The following is a 23,659-nucleotide window of genomic DNA, read 5'->3' as shown; positions in this document are numbered from 1 at the left end:
TGGCCCGGTTTGCTGCCCGCGGTCTGCTTAAAGGCCTCCTGACGACGCGCCACAAGGTTGAGTAATGCGCCCCTGATTAGTTGCGCGCGTAAAAAAAAAAAAAAAAAAAGAAAAAAAAAAAGGAGAAAATTTAATCGGGCAGCCCCCGAAGACTGAAGGCGCCGTTTTGGGGGCAAAAATGTCAGCGTTCACAACTGCGGTATATGGTATAGCGTTAACAGCCTGTTGAACGCGTGTGTAACCGAGTGATGATTGATTGGTATGCAATATGTTTCCACCATGATTGGCGCTCGTAGGTTATTTAGATCTATGTGATTTGATGACGCAAGGTATCCTCGAATATATGAAAAGAAATTTGCTGGATTTTCAAGAATTTACTATTGCTCTGCGTACGTTAACGGTACGCGCCGTTCAACACCACTGCAAGTCTTTTAATTTTCTATTTACCCTAAATGTCCAAATAGGGCGACACGCACGCACGCACGCACGCACGCACGCACACACACACACACACACACACACACACACACACACACACACACACACACACACACACACACACACACACACACACACACACACACACACACACACACACACACACACACACACACACACACACACACACACACACACACACACACACACACACACACACACACACACACACACACACACACACACACACACACACACACACACACACACACACACACACACACACACACCTTCCGTACCACCTTCTGCCGTCTTTTGTTGTCCGTGTAGTGTCTTATGCTTAGTGGACACCGCGTGTAAGACAGTCCTGAATTCAAGATTTGGTATTATTGCAAATTGATTAGTGTAATGAGTTCGTATGCAATTGTGTTTTGTTCTATAGTCACGGCATGCCTAGCTCATTGTGCAACTACATCTTCCCCTTCTCACTCTTTCCTTTGTTTCACCGCCTTCCTTTCATTCGCACATCTTTTTCTCCCGCCTGACATCTCCTCCCATCCTGTAATTATACCCTCCTGTCTTTCTCAATTCTCACTCTCGCGCATGAGCGGGCAGTGCAGGTCAATACTGCTCCAACGTGTCCTCCACACACGCCTTCTCACCGCCAGGGATGCTTGGCCGAGGGCAGCGCGTACTGTTGCACTCGGTCCACTGTGGCGCGCATTAGCGAAGCCGTCTTGACCAGAGAGAGAGAGAGAGAGAGAGAGAGAGAGTAGCTCGCTGAGGGACGTATCAATGCTGCCCTCCTAGTTCCGAGGATTGGCAGCGGTGCATCAGTGCATCAAGGTTGTGAGAACTGTACCGCTACGAGCAACGTCTCCTGCGACGCGTGCACAGGCGCTGGTTAATAAAGCACACTTCCCATGCTGTGTTTCAAAGTTCGCATGAAAAAGTATAAAGACGAGGCTTTACGTAACGGCTCGAAGAATGCGTCAGCACGACGACAGCATTGTCGACCCGCCTGAATAGCGTGCCGCAGTGCCGACCTGTTCCGGATGATTGATGTGTTGGAGCTCGTCATCGCTCACGTTATGGAAAAGAAAAGGTGAAGAACGCTGGGTGGGAGGTGGGGGTGGTGTGCCGTGTCGAGCAGAACAGGTTCATAGGGTCCAACGGAGCCTAATGAGCCCGTTCGGCCAGACGTCTTACAACTTGAGCCCGTTCGGCCAGAGCTCGTGGCCACTCATCTCGGAAGGACAATGAAGCCATTCCCCGCAACGATTAAACGCAAAAGAGGCGGTGGAGCGAAGAGGTGAAGCGCCGTCGAGGCGAGCCAAGAAAAGGTCTTCCTGTCGAACAGAGAGGAAGGCGTATCCCCCCTCCCCCCCTACCTACCCCTCGAGTACTTTTGTTTGCGAGTACCCCACGAGTACTTTTGTTTGCGAGTACTGCGACCGCCGTGGGAAATGTCTCGTCAGCGAAGACTGCGACGTCTTACAACTTGAGCCCGTTCGGCCAGAGCTCGTGGCCACTCATCTCGGAAGGACAATGAAGCCATTCCCCGCAACGATTAAACGCAAAAGAGGCGGTGGAGCGAAGAGGTGAAGCGCCGTCGAGGCGAGCCAAGAAAAGGTCTTCCTGTCGAACAGAGAGGAAGGCGTATCCCCCCTCCCCCCCTACCTACCCCTCGAGTACTTTTGTTTGCGAGTACCCCACGAGTACTTTTGTTTGCGAGTACTGGGACCGCCGTGGGAAATGTCTCGTCAGCGAAGACTGCGACGTCTTACAACTTGAGTCGTGCTGACACTCGCAACAAGCGCGCAACTCGTCCCAATTCTCAAGAACCAACCGATCCAGAGAGAATGCGAGGAGGTCGCTTAGCTGGAGAATGCGAGGGTGAAAACAACAGCAAAAAGGGAGAATCAGTCCAAAGAGGCGGCTGCGGGTTTTCGCGTGAGGCCGGGAGTGCGGCGCTACTTGGAGACCGGGACAAACGAGACCCCTAACAGCGTTTTGTGCTGGCAGGTTCTAACCGATTAGCGACCAACCGGTGTGCGTGTGTTCGCGCGCGCTTTCGGGCGCAGTGCTTTTTGCTGCCGGCGCACGTCGCCCTCATTATGAAATTACGTATACACGCACGTCGCCCTGGCGGACGATATCGCGGTAGAACAGGTACTTGCTTTCACCTCCGCTGTAGCAGCAGCAGCAGCAGCAGCAGCAGCAGCAGCTGGAGCAAAAGCAGCGCTGACCAACCTACTTTATCGCTTGCTCTTAGGCGTGTTTGCGTTTTACGTTTGTCGATGGTGGTTTGTCTCTTTCAGTCGGAAATGGGGAGGGGGGGGGGGCTGTTACTGTGGTAGAGGGGATCAAAGGCCTCTTCTTTCTTTTCATTGCGGTACGTGTAGCTGCTAGACGCTGCTACTGTGGACTTCTCTAGCGCAAACGGCTGCCTTCCCACTGCACCACGTACCATTTGCCGCCGCCGCTAACGCTACAGAGCTCGCCCACTGTTTGCGCGCGACCTTTGTCTTTCTGCCTCGGCATCTCTTGCTTTTCTCCCGCCATCCGAGTTGGCTGTCCTGACCTTGTTTTTAGTCCTCTCCCTGAAGTATGGGAGGGAGGGACAGAGGAGGTGATTCAGGAGGGATGAGCTGCTCGACGCGTCCTCTGCGCGAGCGGACGAGGACGCTGCCGGCGGCTGCTTACACAACCTTACACAGCGCTGACCTCGTGCCGCCACCGTGCAACGCGTACGTGAAGTCGCCTTTTACTTTTCGGCGCGCGCGCGACACGGAAGGGAAACGTACCACTGACGCTATTTGCTCTGGCCGTGCTCCTTTGTCTCGCCCTCCTTATACCAAAGCCAGTGGCGGCTTCTCCATGCATTATATTCTAAACCCACTTTCTCTGCGTCACTTATTATTATTATTTTTTTTTTTACGTTTTGCTTGCTTGAATTGTTTTTTCTTCCACCTTCCGACCCATCGTTCTGTCCATACCGTCGCGTCGAGTCCTGAAGTCCGTCCGCACACTTTTATGCTGTGCACTTCAGTCGTATTTTCTGGGTTGCGGTGTCATTGCATTTTCTTTCCGGCTTCACATTTTTCTTCACTTTCCTGTTTGCTTGCCTCCGTTTGAAACTGAGAGCAGTTGTTCCGGCTGGGCTGCCTGGGCAAACAAAGGCCAGTATAGGCCATCCTTGTTTGACTTGAGAGCGAGAAATCTAGTTAGCCGAGCGAACATCAGCAAGCCTAGCGTATGTGGGCGCTTGTTCTGTTGTCGGCGCAGATCTATATATATATATTTTTTTCGTTGTTTTTCTCCACATCCTCGGCGCGTACATGGCTCATGGCCGCGTGGAGTTAGCACGGCCTTGAGTTTTTAACAACTTTGCGCTCATGGTCCGCGTAATGGGTTCACGTGCATCTCTATATTACGCATTGCCACTTTAATTCTTGACGTACAGTTCCATATTTGTCAATTCTTGTTTATTTTTGGTGCAAGAAGTAATGTTTGTTCGTTTATTTTTCTTTCACGACCGCATTCTTCTCCCTCCAGCATAATTGCTCTCAAGCTTGCTTAGCCCAGTCGACTGAAGTGGTTAAGAAGCAATCATCAATGTTCCATTCCCTGTTTTTATGACTTGTCTCTTAATGTCCCAGAACATTTTATTTCGATTATCTGTCATCTGACTAATCAATTTTATTGCTACGGCAAATGCATTTCTATTATATTAAATAATCTTTTGGTCATTGCGGCGCGTATGCTCGCTTCCACCCTGGATAGGGGAGTTATGCCATTCTCATTAATCTCATTAAGTTATCTCATTAATCAAACATGGGTTGGCAACTTTCCCGGAAAAAAAAAATTAGGAAACCTCCTTTCTAAGATGCTTCGTTAGTTAACGCACGTTGCCTAAGTATCAAAGTATTTCGACACTACCTTCCTTTTCACGCGCATATGTTGACAGAGTGATCGTTATGAGCCGTTATCTTTACGTCATCTAGATTCGCGGGGCACTCACACACGTGTCTCGTTTCCACAGAACCTCCCGCGTCTACGCCCGTCCACTCCAGCTCCTCCGATGTTCGCCATGGGTCTGCTGTACGGCGGGTTGTAATGAGTTTCAAAACATTGTTCATCTGGAGAGCCGTTTCGCCTCTAACAATCCCGCGAGCAGGCGCGCGTGCTCTGGCACTTACGTAATTGCGCGCTCCGTCAGGCGGCGCCACGTGTACCGACCATTCCGGCTCATTTGTTTGACCTCCCCCACCGGCACCTACTCTCTCTTGCCCTCACTTTCTTTGCCACCCTGCTTGTCATACGTGGCCCTCACCCTTGCCTATCTGTCTCGGGTCTGCTCGATGTTCGTCCCTTGTGTGCTTACATCGTTGCTGAGCACGAAATGGATTGAATGCGTGCGCCGCGTGGATGGAACTGGCGAGGAGTGCTGGGTGAAACCGGCAGATCTGCACCTTTGCGGCAATTTCTAGACGAGCTGCGCAAACGAGCCCTTCCGCTCACCAACCTGTCCGCCCCTGCAGATCCCGTCCCTTCATCTAAAGACTTTTTTTTTTCTTTTTTTTTTTCTCCTTCTCTCTTTACTTTATCTTGAACAAGTAAGCCACGCCCACAACGAATGGGGAGGTATCCTGTACAACGACGGTGGAGAGGCAGCCCTCAGGAGTACAGCTTTCCTGACGACATCGTTATGGCTCCGGTTGGCGACTGTCGAATCATTTATGCTTAATATGTGCTGTTTTAGCTCGATTAGGTGCATGATACCTTCGTGCTTACTAATTGTCTGACAGTTTTGTCACGGGCGTTCGGTGGAATTTGATATCAACAGAATTTAGAGACGATGATCCGGACGACATGCGAAAGCACTCCGCCTATATGTAGTAATAAGGAGCAGAGTAATAAGGATCGTTATATCCGAATATTTCGCAATGCCCGAATCTTTTGTTATATCCCGTATTTCGCTGTATCCTAGTCTTTCGTTAAGCCAGAATATTTTGTATTTCCCGCCTCTCCCCTGAAAGAGGAAACGGGAGGTTTCTGTCTCGCTACTTTAGCACCTGCAAATCATGACAGGTAGCTACTGCAGTGCACCCCTTTACGACACTTCCAATGCTTCAGTATTGCAAATGCATATATAAAAGGTGCTGTGGCTTTCCCAAAGGGCACATGAATTTCGCATTAAAAGAAAAGATGAGCTCTCGAACACGTTCCAAGGCCATCTAGGTATACGTCATTCCAAATGAAGTAAATAACTTTTGCAGTTACACAAACGCTAATATGGCATAAGCGTAGAAGCCGCTTATTTCATGCACTGGAACAATATTGTCTCTCGTTTGAAATATGGCATGGTATATTAGGTTTAACCTCTCAAAGCAACATCGGCTTGGAGGGACTCGGTAGTGGAGCGCACTGGATAATTTCGACAACCCGGAGTTGTTTACGGGCGCTGACAGCAGCTCGCGCTTCGCCTCCATCGAAATGTGGTCACCTTGGTGGGATCGAACCCACGCTTCCGAGATCAGTACATATAGTTGACAAGCAACCACTAAACTACCCTAAGGGGGCGTTTTTCAAGACCGATTTAAAATTAAGCACCAATGCCAAGCAGTGTTGTCGCTCGGATAAACTGAGATGAGACAAAACCTCCAACAAAAGTACCACGTCTGTCACATAATCGGCGTTTTAATGCAGGAATGTATTTAACTGCTACATTTTCAGCAGCCATTGTCCGTCGCGGTTTTGTCCACCAATGTTACAGGACATCCATAGGAGCCCTAGTGAGGCTCAGATGAGTTTCAAAAAGGACCTTGCGTCGTTGTATCACTTCAGATATCGTCAGGTGAGTATGTACTAACTGCGAGTGATATTTTAGTTACTGCCTACAATACCAACATCGCGAAGACTTAAGATTGTTAGTGTGGGAGGCTTTCTACCGTGTACGCTCCGGTGCCAAGGATTGCGCGGCACACAGCCGTTCAAGCAAGATCACGATGGTGGCGCCATCTGGCGCCAATTGTCCGCGAGGTGGCCGAAAATCTGGTATCTCGGAACCGATGAGAGCGTGTGCATTGACTCTCAAAATTATGTACTCAGCTAACCCGGTGCTCATGCTTGAACACCACTACCAAAAGTGCATCTTGCATCAATTACATCCTTGCACGGCATATCACTGTAACCAGCATGAACTGTGCGTCTTACTTCAGCTACCAGATGCTGCTACTCGCTGCCCTACGCGACAGTATAAAGCACACGCGTGATTAAAAGCAAGTTTCCTCAAAAACTGTACCTCGTTTATGACAACTCAGAAGGTCCGCATCCATGCATCCAGCTGTGGAATAATCTAAGCGTAATACGGACACGACCGCTAATCGTTCCTGAACCAGAACACCGCATCACTGCCTCCCCGTGTAAGAGCTAGGCGGCTAGCTCCCACCTCCGCTGCGATGTCCGCGCACGCGCACACACCCGCAATGGAATCGCACGTGCGCCTTCGATCTCGAAAAGTGTATATAGAGGAGGAGGAGGAGAACGGCGTGTCAGTTCCCGCGCGCCCGTCGTTCAGGAGTGCCGTTCCACAGTCGTCTGGGACTAAATCGAATTATAATTTCGCCGAACCGCCATCCACATCGCAGCCACTCCGACCGGGAGCGTTGTACGCCTCTTCCACATCGTCGACAGGGAACGTATCATTCGCTCCCTCTTTCAGTGGCTCAATTTTTTTTTTCCGGCTTTATTTTTCTTCAAAATTTTTTTACTCCCCCCTTTGTCAAAAGGGGCCGGTGCTCCGTCTGCCTGTACAGGCGGGAGCTCCTTAATCAGCGCGAGTACATGTTAAAGCAGCGTTGTCTCGCGAAATAACCGTGCTCGTAACTCAGCGCGTGGATAGTTTCTGGGCGCACACGCGCGCTTTGATACCATTGAGGAAGAGATGAGAAGCGTCCAACGTTGCAGAAGCTGTGCATCGAGCTGCTTTGTTCTTTCGCATCGAGCTGCTATATATATAGCTTATAGCGCCAGTCTTCCTAATTTGCCCTTATCCAGCATATAATCATTTAAGGTCACTCGTTTTTTAATTCATGAATTTAAACCTGTCTCGTCAGGCATAAAAGAAAGCGTTGGAAAATTAACCTGCCTGTCGTAATTCATCCTGTTCGACGACCTTGCAAATATCGATGGGGTCACGGACTGGTGTCCTATTTCTAAGCCAGGTCAACCTTCCAGCGTGTAATTCTGCTAGGCGTAAGTGTTTTCATTCGTGTTGGTTAATTTTGCAGTAATCTTATAATTTTCCCACCATAGTGTATCGTTCTACTATAGGCATAAAATTGTTTTGCTTCTATGTTACCACCGCGTGTTCCACGTCGCATTGTCCTATGTTTGCAGTTCGTTACGTCCTATTGCCTTTTACTCTTTTTTCTTTTTTTTTTTGTGTCCCTGACCTAGAATCACTATATCTAATCACATCTTGTTTGCGACACTGCACTCTGTGTTGCTGATTAGCCACGTACGTTATTGCGATTACATATATTTGTTTTTGTTATTTTTCTGCCATGTTGATGTAGCCGCCTATATGTGACGCTGCTAAGGATTCGCGCTTTTTCTGACGAAGGCCGGTCCAGCGGCCGAAACGTCACACGCACAAAAAAAGGTCTTCACATTTCTTCCGTGTATTTCTAACGAAAACATCTCGTCACCATACAGTGTACGCTAGCCGCCTAAATATAGGCCCTAAAGCAGCTTTTCTGCCAATTTCTTTATAACGTGCTTCAATTTTTGGCTCCGTTGTGTCTCTTTGGGTCCCCCTATTCTTTGTGCGAGTCTGTTAGCCACGAATGCATAATATTCAAAAAAAAAAAAAAAAAAAAAAAGAATATGCGAACTCTGGTAATAGCCGCCAACATTTTAGAGCGTATACCAACGTGCTGGTATAGGCACGTATACAATGCACTGAGGAAGCAAATTGAACTGTCGTTTAGTGACATCCATCACGTCATTCACCTGCGGCATGTGACTGTGCTGTACGCCTCTAACATCGGACACTAACATGCCTCAACCCTATTTCCGGTCTGTTTAGCATTTCCTTCTGTAGCGTGTCATCCCATTTCCAGTCTCCCGACAGTTGAGCTTCCCGTTCTCTGTTTTCTGCATCTTAAGTATTCTTCGTGATGTCCGCCTTTACTGTCGCACCAGCGCTCTAGTTATTTTTTAAACCACTCATGGGATTTTCCAATATAACTGAACGGTTTCGTAGCGTAGAAAACATGAAGGTTGGGAAAAGGAAACAAAAAATATATTTCATATAGCATGCACATGATCGCATGCACTAGCGAAGCGTGACGGCTGGTACATAAAACGTTATTACGTACCAACCCCCCCCCCCCCCCCCCCCCAAAAAAAAAAAAAAAAAAAAAAGAAGAAATTGCGAGCAGAGACAGACCATCAACCATTGCATTCCGTATACCGTAAAGAGAAAGGTGTATCTCGATGGTTAAAAAACAACGACATTTCGGCGCTCTCCACGCTTTTCACATCTGTTGCATTCTTTGTTCTCGGATTTTAGTCGGTGGTGATACCATCTAATAATTTTATATTGATACTACAACATTTATGAGTATTCCTCGCAATATAGTCCATATTTCTTCACAGTATTAAATGCACACGTTACGGTTGCATCGTTTGTACAACGCGTGTAAGCTATGCGCTGATGACGAAGGTGTTGACAATTCTTTCCTCTGCCGTCGAGACCAATTCTCCAATACGAACGGTTAGGTGATATTCTTGAACGCCTTATGTCAGCGTGAGCGCTCTTTTCACTCAACCTTCTGCCCCCCTCCCTTTTTTTACGAAGTTCCACCGACGGCTTTGCATGCCGCGTGCAAGCTGGCAGAACGGATTAACCTGCTCTATTAAGAGCGCGAATTCGTGCTTATTTGTTATATTTTTTTGCATAAACGGTGCACTTTTGAGGAACCTTTTTATTTTTTTTCCCTGAACGAATTCGCGAGCTGCTAAAGAGTATACGTGATCGCGCCGTTAATATCGGCCGAAGGGCCATCACTCGCGCGAGGAGAAGCGAGTGCATGCATAATTTTCGCGTCACGGGCATCGCTTATTATACGCTCGAGTGTTCTCGTTTCCGCTACGGAATCATCGCCATCAGGCAGCCAATGATGCAGTGGTCGCGTGCGCCTCGCACCTTTCATGGTATGCACCGTTTCAAGACTGAAACTATGGGTAATATGAATAAGTATAAGAGAAAAAGTACAATAATGCATCGCCGGTACCTGAACCTTCTGAAGACTATAAAAGAAGAAGACAAAAAAAAAAAAAAAAAAAAAAAAAAAACAGCGGTAAGAAAACGCGACTGAAGGGAATTAGGCGTGATGGATATGTCCTGTCGTCCACGAGTTTTGAAAAAGAGAAGAAACAAGGGTAAGGGAGAATAAAACGGTCTGCGCGAGCAGCCGACATTTGGAGACAGGCATGCGCGATTACGTGCTGGCCAGAGCTATCGTTCATGATTTATTCAGAGGTTCTTTATCGGCGGCTCTGCGGCGCACTACTATGCCTCAACACCGCGGAAGGCGCGGTTCGAAGTGTAGCGGCGATGCTCGCTTTTCATATTTCGCATAAAAGACCGTGTGCTTGCCTCCTACACACCTACATATATTCACCTGTCCTCCGCTTTCTTCGGCGTTTGCCATTTGTTTTCCGCCGACTCTTCTTTTCTTCCGGATCACGTCTCGGAATTTCAAGGTGCGCGCGCGTGTTCGCGGAGAGTTTATATATGGCACGATCGCCGTGTCGGTCCTCCCGCACACGTTTAAAACAACGCTGAAAGCGGGCGCGCGGAAACGCACTCAACTTACATCCTCGCTGCCCGCAAAGCGCCGACTCACGACACGAGCGGAGAAAAATCTCCCTAGCGTTTTGTTATGCTGCACTCACGATGCTTTCACCCTCATAGAACTCGCAAAAAAAATAAACAAACAAACAAATAAATAAATAAGATGATAATAAGGTCTCGAGAAGTGAAAACATAACAACGCGAACTGGCCGGGCTGGCAGGCGCAGGTATGATCGTGCCACTGATATTCCTGCATATATACACGGACCGGGAAAGTGAAACAAACGCAGCGGGCAAAGAGGATATGCGGGGGAGAATTGATGAACGCACTCTCCTTGAACCGCGCGTCGTTGGGCGCGCTCTTGTTCTCTCTCTCTCCCGGGATATTTCTCCTGCTTCCTTCCCAGAAGAATAAGACGTCCATTTGGCAATGCATCGACCGTTGTCGGTTGCCGCGTCTCCCTTCGCTTTTGTGCACATGCCACGCGCTCGGAACTGCTCGCTGTTGGTGCGTGTATATACTACCAAAGCCGCTGCCCATCGCGCTGCGGTTTGGGTTCATCGGCCTTGCCCGAACTCAGACTGGATCCAAGAAACGCAGCAAAACGGAACAATATCTCTTCGCCAGCCTGCGCCGTCGCAGCCGCAGTCAGCGCCGCGGGCGCATCATCATAACCGATATACGTTCGGGCTTCACGCCGACCTCCCGAGCGTAAATATAGGTGTTCGTTCGTGCGGGTCTGTTCGTGAGAGTTTTGTCGGTATATGGATATATCCGCGCCCGATACGCGAAAGCATAAACACATATACGGAATTCGCCCCATATACGAGTTTGAAAGAGGCTCGGAGAGAAAAGTACACACAAGCCGCTGGTGAACAGAGTGCATTTCTGACTTTTCGCTAGCAATTTTTCTACTTCATCCTTCCTCCCTCACTTCCTTTTTTTTTTTTTTTTTTTTTTCTCTGCTCTCTCCTTTTGTATACACGCGTATACGATTTCTTTGAGGTCCCGGCGCGCGCTCCGAATGGATGTGAAGAATTTGTTTGCCTTCTCCTCTTTCCCGTTCCTTATGATGATGATGTCGCGGAGAGGTGGAGGTACTACAAGAAAAGGAGGGGAGTGAGGTTGAAAGGTAGGTCTTGCTGCGGTGGCGGAAATTTCGACGTTCCATCTTCGGCTTGGCGCTGTCCTCGGATGTCGCCCGCTATTCGGCACAGCGCCGATTTTACCTCACTTTCAATGTGCCCACACTGCCGTCTTTATCCCACTTCTTCCAAGCACGCGGTTCTCTTCTATGAAAAAAAAAAAAAAAAAAAGAAAAGAAGAAAAAAAAAAAAAAAAAAGCTCGTGCCGTGCATGTAAACGACGAACGTATGTGTACGCATTATACACTCGCTATTTTCCCTTCTATTTTTTTGCATATTTCAGTGTGCATTCCTTCTCTCCTTGGTTCTCCCCCTGTTTGCATTTCGGGCAGCGCAGAACACGCGCACGTAAAGCTCTCTCTCTCTCTCTCTCTCTCTCTCTCTCTCTCTCTCTCTCTCTCTCTCTCTCTCTCTCTCTCTCTCTCTCTCTTTTTTCATCATAGCTGAGTTCGTACCATCGAACGCTGCAGCTGAAGGCACGGTCGGTGCAGTCCCACCCCCGTTCTATAAGCACGACGGTACGAACGACTCATTTATTCCCGCACGCTCCACCGCTTCGCTGATCTTAAGAAAATTGTAAAGAAAGTGAGAAACAAAAAAATTACTTAGAAAGAAAAGCGCCGAAGCAATGTCGAAATGATAGCAGACTTTCTGCCCCCCGGGGCGCTTTGGCGCGGCTTGCTGCAGCTTTCTTTTTTCTTCGTTATTACTCGCTCTACATTCTCGTTTTAGCTCCGGCGTGCCCTGCCGCGTCCCTCTTTTTCGATTAGTGTGCCATTTCTGATAGCTGCTATCGATTTCCATTTGTTTTCGATATTCTCGTTTTCTTTTCTTTTGCTTTTTGTTTCTTCGGAGTCGCGAAGATGATATCTAGCCCCGTGTGAATTTCTTTTCGCCTCTCTCTCACAGAGAGGCGAAAAGAATATATGTATGGCTGGGGTAGCGATTTTAGGTAACCTTTATTTTCTTATGATAAAAAGCACGTGGATATTGAACGACCCCGATGGGATTTTTTGAAGAGTTACCGCCGTTGGGTAGCTCTCGGGCGCGGCGCGTACTCCGTCTCTGCTGCCTATTTGTTTATAGCACTAGAATCGTTCCAAATTCGCTTCTTGCGTGACATAAAAGTGTCTCGACAGCGACGCTTCGTGCACTCGAGAGGTCTCTCATGCATGGAAAAGGAGTAATAAAAGACGGATTGCTGTGGCCTGGTGACCTTGACACTTTTACAGAGAACCGTGGGAAATACGCACCGTGATGGATGTTTTGCGCATTTGTGTTGTGGTAGTGGCCTGTCCTCTCTCTTTCCCCTCTCACCCAGGTGATTGCAAATCAATCACTCAACAATCAATCAAGCGAATTATCAGTCATTAAATCAACCCTGAGATTCGAGACTATCTGTTTTAGCAAATCTATTATGTTCGAGACGAAAACCACTGCTACGAACACGAGCTATCCACGTAAGGATAAATAGGCGCGAGAAATGACACTGTGGCGTTTTTAACATCTAACAAAGCGTCAGAGACTCCCTTCACGGGAAGAACTGAGGAGGGCATCAGTTTGACCTAAAGCATACCAACGAACAGCTGACTTCGTGCTGTAAAAATTTCCTTTGCAGCTGCCTTTTTTTGCCTACGCGGATAGCTCGATAGTGATGCTGCCGATCCTGGCGCAAAATTGAGCACGAAGACAAGTTGCGCTTTTCCGGTGACTCGGAGTCTCTTATCTACGCCGGAAGTGGACTAAGAAGCCCTGTATACTAAGCAACACTTTGTTTGTGTCCAGAATTTCAGTACTGAACAGTCCGCCGGAGGAAAGGCCCATTTCCACCCGTACGTCTCAGGAAGCAGCCATTTCCGCTCTGTATGGCTTGCAAGTTCTTCGGCTCAGCGTCGCAGTAGCCCTCGCAAGATATCTTCTTTGCGTTAGTAATGTACGTACGTACTTGTATGTGTGCGCGGGTGCTTGTGTTTTGCGCACTTGCGTCTTCGTGCTTAACGTCATTTTCTTTAACGAACAGGCTTTTCTTTTTTTTTTTTTTTTATTCTTCGCATGTTTATGTATTCGTTGTGCCGAGAAGAGATGCAAAATTGACGCGAAACTTGCTACATTTTTTTTTTTTTGCGAAAACGCTCATCAAGATTGCTAAAAAAATAGCAACTATCAATTGTGTTCTATTACTTTTATTTTGCACGGTATTGTGAAAGACACTGGACATAGTACAAGTGTTTGAAGATGTGTGCACTAACAACGCCGGTCATGTGTGCAATCAAAGTGGGAGGTGAGCAGTTGCAGATCGCCTTGTGAGGGGCCGAAATGTTTACACTGAGGTACCATTTGTGCCAGTTTTTTTTTCTTCTTTTTTGCTGCAGCTACAAAAAAAGCTACCGTGCGTTGAGCTGCTGCCGAATACGCAATGCACATCGGAAACCCCATTGATGGGAGCGCGGCTGACAAGAGCGGATAGGCGCATTTTAGGATGCTGAAGCAGCACCACTCTTATAATGGAGCTTCCTCTTTTGCAGACTTCCGTCTTTTAGGGCCGATAAAAAAAAAAAAAAAAAAAAAAAAAACCTATACTTTATGTTAACGGTACCTTGCTGCATAGATTATGGTCGGTTGGTTTTAAAGTCGATCTACAATTTATTCGCTGGCACTTTCTTCTTGAACATATTAATACAACATACGGCTGTCAAACACTGGAAAATGCACTGCCACGTCTCGTGAATTCCCTTCATTTCAATAATATTGTTACGATGAAATAGTAAAGGTGTGTTTATTTACAATGCAGATGGGAGCGGAACAAGGTGAGGCCTACTAGCTCCAAACTACCACTGCTTCTTCCTTCTCTTTTCTTATTTCTTCTCTTCTGCATGCCACACAACACATTGTCGTCGTCAGTAACGTTACATTTCCCCCCTACTCAGCTAAATCCCTCTGGGCGTGTTCCTAATTCATGCGAGACTGATACAGCTTTAAACAGGCGTCGTGGCACAGTTCAGTTTTCGCATACCGACGACCCGATGCGGTCAGGCGGGCTAATGCATAACTTAAATTACTTATCACTTTGACTACCACACATGGCTGTCATATTGGGATAAGAGTTTTTGATGCAGGCCGCGGCGCCGAATTGGACGCCACAGCTAGAAAATCGAGTATGTGACACACCGGTGACTGGCATCATATCGTGCTTTGTATCGTTCTTGCGAAGCACCAGACCGTAAGTGCGATTCTTCGAACTTCTTCAGCGAGGCAGAGGTCTCAGCCAGGCAGGGATATTCACAGCTTGAGAAGGGCGGGGCGAAGCACCAGACCATAAGTGCGATTCTTCGAACTTCTTCAGCGAGGCAGAGGTCTCAGCCAGGCAGGGATATTCACAGCTTGAGAAGGGCGGGATGGTATCCAGGGAGTAGCGTGGTGGCCTGGCATGCAACAGGAAGGATGGGCTGTACCCAGTCGTCTCATGAGTGGCGCTATTAAACGCATATGTAATGAAGTGTAGTATGATGTCGCAGTTCTTGTGCCCTGTATCCACATACATGGCTAGCATGTTGATAAGCGTTCTATTAACGCGCTCAGTAACTCGCACTGAGGATGGTATAACGTCGAGTGTCGAGAAGTTACGGCGCACAAACGCAAGAGCTCTTCAACAACATCAGCGGTTAGCTGACGGCCTCGAACTGCGATGACAATTCGTGGCGGCCCGTGTCGTAAGATTAATGAGTTCAGCAGTCCCACTAGAATATACCTCCTACTTCCGTGGTCCTTTCTTTCGGTTGTTGCAAAATTTCCTTACGGATCGTTCCCAGCTCGTTTAAATTTCAAAAATTTAAAGCTCCCGTGTTTTTCTCAAGGCTGGTGTGCCACAAGGCTCACTTTTGCCCTCCTTACTTTTTAATGTGTCTGTTAAGGACATGTATGATGCGCTATCCACTCGCAATTTATTCCAATATGCGGACGATACCGCACTTGTAGCTACGCATGTGAATTTTTCAAATGCCTTCTCAATTATTTAAAGTGACGTGGAAAAATTAATGGACTGGTTTAATACAAATAATATTAATGCTAATCATTCTAAGTCAAGGTTGGTTTGCTTCTGCAGTCCACTGAGGAGAGTCTCACTTTCTTTCTCACTGTACCTGCACACACCTGGATGTATCAACGGTTCGTCCCCCTATACATTTTTCAGACACCGTAAAGTATTTGGGCATATGGATTGATTTTGGTATTCTTTTTTTCCCATTAATTTGTCGTGTCTATGTACCGAACCTCGTCGAATTGTTTGTTTATTGTACCGTATCGAAACGGTTTTACCTTTGTGCGTCAGAAAACTCTTAGTTAATTCGTTGGGTTACTGCGTACTCAGATACGGAATCATCACTTTTGTTCACTGTTCAAGCATCTCGCATCACCGTGTGAATAGGTTATTAAAATGCATGTTGAAAAGTGTTTCTTACGACTTACACACTACACAAGATGTGAACCTATTTCAGATGCTAAGAATACCCAATTTACGATCACTTTTTGTTCATACAGTGGTGGTCAAGTATACTAGAGCGATGCATTTAAAGTCCCCACCGTGTCATATTGTCCTTTGCGCCATGCACCCACTTTTTCAGTTTCCCATACGAGCACCAGATTTTGGCAGATATACCCGAGCATATTATGTGCCAGATAATATTTAATCCCCTTCCTTCGAAAATTAATACTTGGCAAACTACACGCAACCTTTCACAAAAAGCTGAATGGATTATACATCGAATAATTATGACCTTTGTATTTCCATTTGTGCCATTGTGCAATGTCTGTTTTGTTTCTTCCTAAATTTTGTGCCGTATATTTTATTATTCTGAAACAGCATAGCATTCAGTGTCTTTTTTCTCTGTCTCTTGATAACATAGTCGGTTTTGTGGCTTAGACTTGTTACCGACTGTCAGGTTTCGCGTGAAAAGCCACCGTGATGGCTTAGGCGAACCTGACTTCTGTAAATGTACATTCAGATTTGTTAATAAAGGATTATTATTATTATTATTATTATTATTATTATTATTATTATTATTATTATTATTATTATTATTATTATTATTATTATTATTATTATTATTATTATTATTATTATTATTATTATTATTATTATTATTATTATTATTATTATTATTATACATTTTATTGAAAACGGAGGAAAAAAGCAATCAATACTAGGCCATTCAATCCACGGCGCTCAGTTAGCTTCACTGGATTGAGACATTCAATCCTTTTTAAACACTCGGTTAACTTTAGCTAAGTCGCTTGGTATATCGCGACAAAGCACTTGACAGCACCGAGGAGGCACACCTGCAGTAAAGTAATCCAGGCTTAGCTTTGATTAAACTGTCAGTTTTTGGTTGTAGATAAATTACTGTGGCTCTTCCGACGTCGCTTACTGTGTTTCGGATTAGCGTTCCCCACAGCCTTAAGGTGTACTACATCTGGAAGTAGCTTCCCCTTTCTTCATGAAGAAGCTTGAGACATGAACCGTTTCTTTCGCTGTGAAGGACAGAACGTGCTTTTAGAAAACCATTCAGAGCAGCCCCATACTTGGGGGAAAGCTTGAACACTATAGCGCCAGTTAATATCACCCCCGCAGTAGTAACAGTGCGCGTAATGTCTACGCAGGAAATTTAATTATGCACAAAAAAATAAACGCGAATCCTTCATTGTGGTCTCGTAAAGCTGAACTCACTATTGTCAGTGTGGTTTAAGCACGTATTAATCGGCAATCAGCGAAAATAGCCTCAGAGACTAGTATGTATTGATGTTATTTCCATCTCTCGCTCTATCTCCACTTCTTTCTGTCCTGGCTCTATGAAGTCAAAAGGAATAAATAAATGGTCCTTTTGTCGCAGTTGTGACAAATCACTGACGGCATTAAGGCACACAGTACAAAGTAGCTATTTGTTTTTCCATGTCACGGAGATTGAACGCAGCTTTGTGCAAAGAAAAGGAAGGGCCATAATTTTGGTTCCTGTGCTTGACCGGAGTTTCGGCCGGTGCTGTGTGCCTGTGCGCTAATGTTCCATGTGGAGTTAGTCTGTAACAAAAAAAAAAAAAAAAAAAAAAAAGAACCGCGTTGAACTACTCGGCTGTGCTCTTTCATTAATAATTATTCGTTGTAGCGCTTTTCTTTGAACCGAACTGCGCGCATATTACGGCATTATGCGGCGCTCGCTGTTTTCATTGCTGCTGTATCTGCAGGCCATGAACTCGGACCAAATTTTAATTACTGTCATGGCGGGCTTCTACTTCATAAATATGCCGAGAACTAATCCCAGCTCTCGGCAAATGTTACGCTGTACTAATTAGATATTTAATTATTAACAGCGCTGTTCCTTTGTTAGGCTGGTAGCGATGGAGCATGGCAGCGAACTTTACATTTCCGGAACTAATTAGGCCGGACTAATCTCCACTAACAACGAAAATCCTGACGGAAGTGAATGAGACTGCATCCCATATTTTACAAGTAGGTGCTATACATGGAACTGAGGAGAAGTTGCAGGTTCTTGAACTTTTTCTCTCCCTGCTTTTAAGACGTATATGCATGATATTCTTAATTTATTTAGTCGAGGTAGTGGCGACAAATGAAAAAAAAAAAAGTAAAATATTTGAAACAATGAATGCGAGTGCATGCTATATTCGCGCGGTTCTATCCCGTATGTTCGCGAGCGACCGACAATGATTTCGAAATTCTACGAGTGGCTTGAATAACTAACTTCGCGGAATTATTGCGTCGAAAGTTCATCCAAAGGCACACGTTATTTGGCCGGCATTTCTTGAGCCCCGGCACTGAGTTATATCACACGTGTGTGACTTTTGACCCTTATAATAATCATGCACTGTGATTGTTTGCTGCAAGGTATTAATGCGGCACCGTATTTTACTTTTCTTTGCAGGAATAAAAAGACCAAGAACAGGAGGCATCTCTGGTGAGTTCGCAGTCTTATCTGAAGAAAGTTTCATTATCCCTGTTTGCTGATGCAGCAGAATATCTTTCATTTTAATTTAGTCGCCCTTGGTGTGGTTGTTTTCGCGGCGAAGAAAAATATTAGCAGCACGCTATTGGATGCAGTAGAGAGACGGTAATTTTTAGCACTCGAAGAACCGTTGGAAATTAGCCAGGCAATTAGCCAAGGCAGCAGGGGCTCAAATAATGATCATCTTTATAATTAATATGCATTTGGCTGTTTGAAGAATTTTAAGGGGTCATTGCAAGGCATTATACGTTTTGCATATTTTGCTTGTTTAGATTTTCTTAATAATTATCCCAATTATCGCCCATAAACTCCCTTACGTCAGCATGTTCTTGAGAAAAACAGGACAGGTATATCGCGCACTCGTTCGCGTTTACAGTATCTGTATTTGTCCACCTACTAAAGGAACGTGGAATTGGTCTGCTTCATATTCTCAACAAAAACTTGTAATGTTTTTCTTAGTTGTATTCCGGTGACGTCTTGGTGTCATCGGCCACCATGTACCGGAAACTTTCAAACTTTCAACACCGTGGCACGAACATATCTACAATTACCAGTGTCTAAGATAACATTGCAAGGAAAAAGATCACCTTGTGTTCTGCTGTCATTTGAAATGCAGCCATAGCTTGCTTTCGCTTCGCGGTAGCTGATCCAATGCGTATCGGATCTGATATTCGTGGAGGCAATAGCTAAATAACGGTGTCCGATGTATTTTGGTTTTAATGGAGGCTTGCGCCTTGTTTTCCGTGCTTACCCCTGACTTACTCAGTAGTGCGCAAAAAAAAAAAAAAAAAAAAAAATGAGAGAAAACTGATTTTATTCGCCGTTTTATTACTTAGCTATATTTTTTTGTCATCTGAGCGTCAGATGTTTGCCGTCGATCAGTGCTGCAGCTTCCGAACTGCTTAGCACTCGCATTTTCGCGATCTTGCGTTCGTCATCGGGGGAAAAGCTAATTCCTCCGAACGAGCAATCTCTATACATGTGCTTCAATCTCTCGTTCAGACCTGATCCGCTTTGAAGAAGGGCAAGCTGGTGCGGCTGGAGAAGCTGTCCCCACGGAAGATTCCCCATTGCCTAATTGCGACCGGAAAGCTCCGCCGGACCGCCCGCCCGAAGATGATGTTTACGTGCGGAGCTTGCCCGCGGGGGCTTGGCCGCGTCTCTCGCACGCAACCTACGCTGTGTCGCGCTACGGCGTGTAGCGGACAGTGAGGACAAGCGTTTTCTCGTAATTAACGTGGTGGACAACTCGGCGAGGTCGCAGCCAATTTTTTCGAAAATGAGATCCTTCCACGTGCCTATTTACGAGATGTCTGGCGTCGCTTGCTGTCCGCAGCGAGGTTGTGGAGTAGGCTTTGCGTCCCTTGACATTTTGTACGAATGATACCGGTGGCGTGGTACAGCGATTAGGAGAAAAAATGGGCCGAGAACGAGTATCTATAGTACACGCCAAGGGAATTTAATAGATGGCTTGCTTTCTAAGACAGCAACCACTTTTGCAGATAAATCAATATACTTTTTTTTTTTTTTCAAATGTAAGAAACCTATAACTGGCATGATTCGTGCTCCTATTCGCTTAGGTTTTTGCAAAAACCCCACCGCTGTTACGCTGGTATAAGTAATTAGTTAATTTCTGTGATCCGTGGTAGAGAGAAGGTAAGGAGACGGGATTCTTGTAGGACACGGAGCTAAATGAACAAGGGTTGAAGAAAAGCCTCGGCAGAAGGTCTTGTCTTCGCCATAGGTAACTGTCAAGACACTGTGGCTCTTGAAAAATCCGATAGCGTTGCTTGTGCGGTTAATTTCGCGCGGTCAAGACAGTCCTTTCAGCTGCAACCTCCATATTTAGTCACGCGCAACTACAAAACGCATTAGAATGGCTTTCTCTGAGCGAGTTGATGGACTAGTTGGTTCTGCATGGTGATAGAACAGCGCAAGGGACGGGACACTACGAAACGAAGAAGGACACATACAGGCGCTGACTATAAACTCATAGTTGATAGTCAGAGCATGTGTGTGTGTCCTTCTTCGTTTCCTTGTGTCCCGCCCATTGCGCTGCTTCATCACCATGGCTCTCTTGCTCTTTGTGCGCTGATACCGCTACATTAGCAACGTGATGCTGAACTTGTGTATGCATTGGCTTACCAGTGGGTACTGTTGGCGGGTAGCCTTTTTGCCGATGCGTTTCGGAAAATATACTCAGTAGTAGAAATCGCTTTGTGTGAGAAGACGGTCTGTGAATTCCGCCCTGTCTCATTGCTCGTCTCTATGTTAAAGTGCAAATATTCGTCACTCGGAGAGGCGCACGGCTGCGTTTGATCGCACCTCAAAGCGATATAGGCACTTAATTTCTGGTCGCATGTCTTCTTGTTTGTTATGTTGCTTATATGGCAATCCTATAGATACACACGGGTCACCGCTTAGTATTCGCCTTCAACAGCTAAAAAAAATGATAGTCCATTTCCTCATTCACCTGTTGAGGTCTTGGTCTCGAGCTATGGCTATGACATCAGAGGTCCGTTCAGCTAACGTGAGTAATGAAAATCGGCCATGTAATCGCTGCCTTGTCATTTTATTTGATTCGCTACCACGCTAAAGCCAGCCTGCCTCAAGTCCCATGAGGCCAAAACGAGTGAAGAAGTGTAGAAACAACTCATGTTGACTGTGGATGGCTGCCTGCGGTTGAGGCTGGCTCCATTTAATAAATGCGTCGGATTCTCGGCTGGTCAGGCAGCGGAGCCTGATATCGTGATGCTGCCGGTGGTGGTGGTGTATACTTTATTGGCCATTAAAAATTTATAGGTGAGGGGCAGAGCACTTATATTACTGTTCCCCCTCATGGCCTATGGAGGGGCCCACGCAACGGGCCCTCTCTTAAAATTCATGCGCCAGCCCCTGGTGGGCCCAGTCTGTTAGTGGCACTGGTAATCGTGAGTCGCTGGTCTTGTAATGATGAGCTCGACATGAGCTGTTCCCAGTGATGCCACCCTTGGGGAGGAAGGATGTCGTGCCCGAGCCCACGCTGTTTTCTTAGCCTCGAGCGCACGAGCTCTGCTGGAAAACTTCGTCTACCTCGTCACTGGTGCAGGTAGCGACGGCAGCCCTGTTGCAGAAGAATGGATTATATTGGAGCTTTTTTCACGCCGCACGGGACCCGCGCACGTATATTTGGAGTCATAGTCGTCACTCGCCTATTGAAGCCGGAACCGAAACAGGTCAGAGAAAAAAAATTGAATTGTGAATTATTTAACGCTCAATGGCGAATAACACGCAGCGATTCATACACAATAATATGTGAAGTACACTTGACTTGAAGGAAACGTGGAATAGTAACTTGATGCCCATAGTCCTTTAATATACAGAGCTGTTTCCGTTTTTCTTGCTTATTTATTTTGACTTCGTAGTTCTGGCACGCGCAGCGTTATGAGCGTTCCGAGCGAAGCGTTAAGCCTTAATTAGCGATCTGCGCCGAAGCGGGTGGAAGATGCATCCCGTCAGAGCCACCATGGCAGAAAAAAAAAAAAAAGAAATATTACGACACATAACCGCGGGGTGAGCGCAGCTGCCTGGCTGCGCTAAGTGGGCAAATATCTCCAGTCGAGCGGGTCCCGCTGCTAGTTAGAGCGCGCTAATCATTCGGGCAGGTCAGATAAGCTGCAAAACGAACAGAAAGATAAACGAAAAGAGCACATTAAAGCGCAGACTGAAAACGCGCTTCACGCGCAAGACCCCCGTTGCGTACGGGCACGTAGCCTGTACGCTGCCGCGCCCGTGGAACCAAACAGCACAGGCCCTTCCCTTAATGAGCTCAATTCATTTTCTTTCCCGGCTGGCCTACATGGCCGCTTCTGCCTTTTTTCCAAAAGGGCCCCTTACCGTTCTCTCGAGCTTTTCTCTCTATATACGGTTCTCTTGTTCTTGTTACCACTTCTCCAAACTGTTCTCCGCTTATGCTTCATGCTTGCTGTTTGTTGTGCTTCCCTCGGCTTTGTTTTCTTCAGTTCCCCCTTCTTCTCTCGCTCCTGTTGTTCGCCTCTCTTCTGGTGGCGGATTCGCGCTCGGCTCTACTTGGGGAGGACGCACATGTGTTACGAGACACCTGGGCTGGACTCCTTGGCGTTTTTGTGGGGAGCCGACGCGCACGCCCTCTCGCGCAATTAGATTTCACTGCTGTCCTGCCACTCGTCCCTCGCGGCGTAAAAGTTGCTGTGGCGCGTGCTGTTGCCTTTCTGTTTATCCTGCGCCTCTATGTTCCTTTCGTTGTTGTGGGCACGTGTAGCCGTGAAGTGTCCTCGCCAGCATGCTGGGCTCCTTTATACATACACTTTGTTGGGCAACAGTTGATCATCTGCGGTCGGTCTAACCCAAGTACGTGCAAGCACGCGCTTGAAACGCTATGAAAAATGTTCCGCTTAATAAAAACAAAACAAACAAAGTACTAAAGCGGCGTAGAAGGGGCATATTTGTTCGGTACTCGCGTCCGTACATTAGCTGGTTCTCGAGTATTTAGGCCTTCTCTACGTGTTGTCCCGTGGTCATTATACATAGAAGGCGTGTTCGCCGCAAATTTCGGCCGCTGTAAAGTGCAGTCGCCGCAGTTTAGTTGCGGTGAGGTTGAGTGTGGCTCGCTAATTAGCGACGCTTTGTTCGCGTGGCATGCAGCGATCTCTCGACGGGCTTAACGTAATCGTTTCTTTGCGCGCCAAGTTTTATGCGAGTTTAAGCACTACCACTGTTTTCGCAATAAAGCGTGAGCTCGGAGGAGTGAAATGCGGAGAATAGTCGAAGCCGATGGAGCTGCGCACTTACTTAATTGTAAGCTTCACAGCACTTGTTAAGCGCAGGGCAGTTTTCTTAGGTCTTGAAAATAATAAAGTCTTGATCAAAGTCATTGGCGCTTAGTAGCTCAAAACACAGTGTTCTAATGGCGAACGCCCTGCCATTTCAGATGCGGCGTAAAATTAATTTATTTTTCGTTTATTTCGCAATGCGTTTGAAACTATTTTAACTCATTTACATCACTCTCGTTCTGCGTATACCGGCTTGCGAGAGCACATTTAGGTATTTTTCTGAGTGAGCTATATTTTGTGGACTCAACGTTTGCGAAAAACAAAATAGTCACAATAATTACCAGCGCCTCTGCGCTTGCTGCATTTTGAAATGTGCACTACATCAACTGAGGAACAGATTAGTGAGT

The 23,659-nt window shown here is 46.6% G+C and overlaps 1 protein-coding gene across 2 annotated transcripts in view; it reads left to right on the top strand.

Annotated features, from left to right (window-relative positions):
• LOC146190648 (uncharacterized) overlaps positions 1–23,659 on the top strand; it is a 273,402-nt gene that overhangs the window by 63,934 nt on the left and 185,809 nt on the right. For both annotated transcript variants that reach the window (XR_014706561.1, XM_084601026.1), the window contains exon 2: positions 18,382–18,414. The gene's annotated coding sequence lies outside the window, so the exon portion shown is untranslated. The remainder of the gene's footprint in view (positions 1–18,381; positions 18,415–23,659) is intronic.

This window comes from Amblyomma maculatum, chromosome 4, assembly GCF_055883805.1.
Source record: "Amblyomma maculatum isolate TAMU_Amacu chromosome 4, ASM5588380v1, whole genome shotgun sequence".
NCBI lineage: Eukaryota > Metazoa > Arthropoda > Arachnida > Ixodida > Ixodidae > Amblyomma > Amblyomma maculatum.
This window is presented reverse-complemented; position numbering and strand designations above follow the sequence as displayed.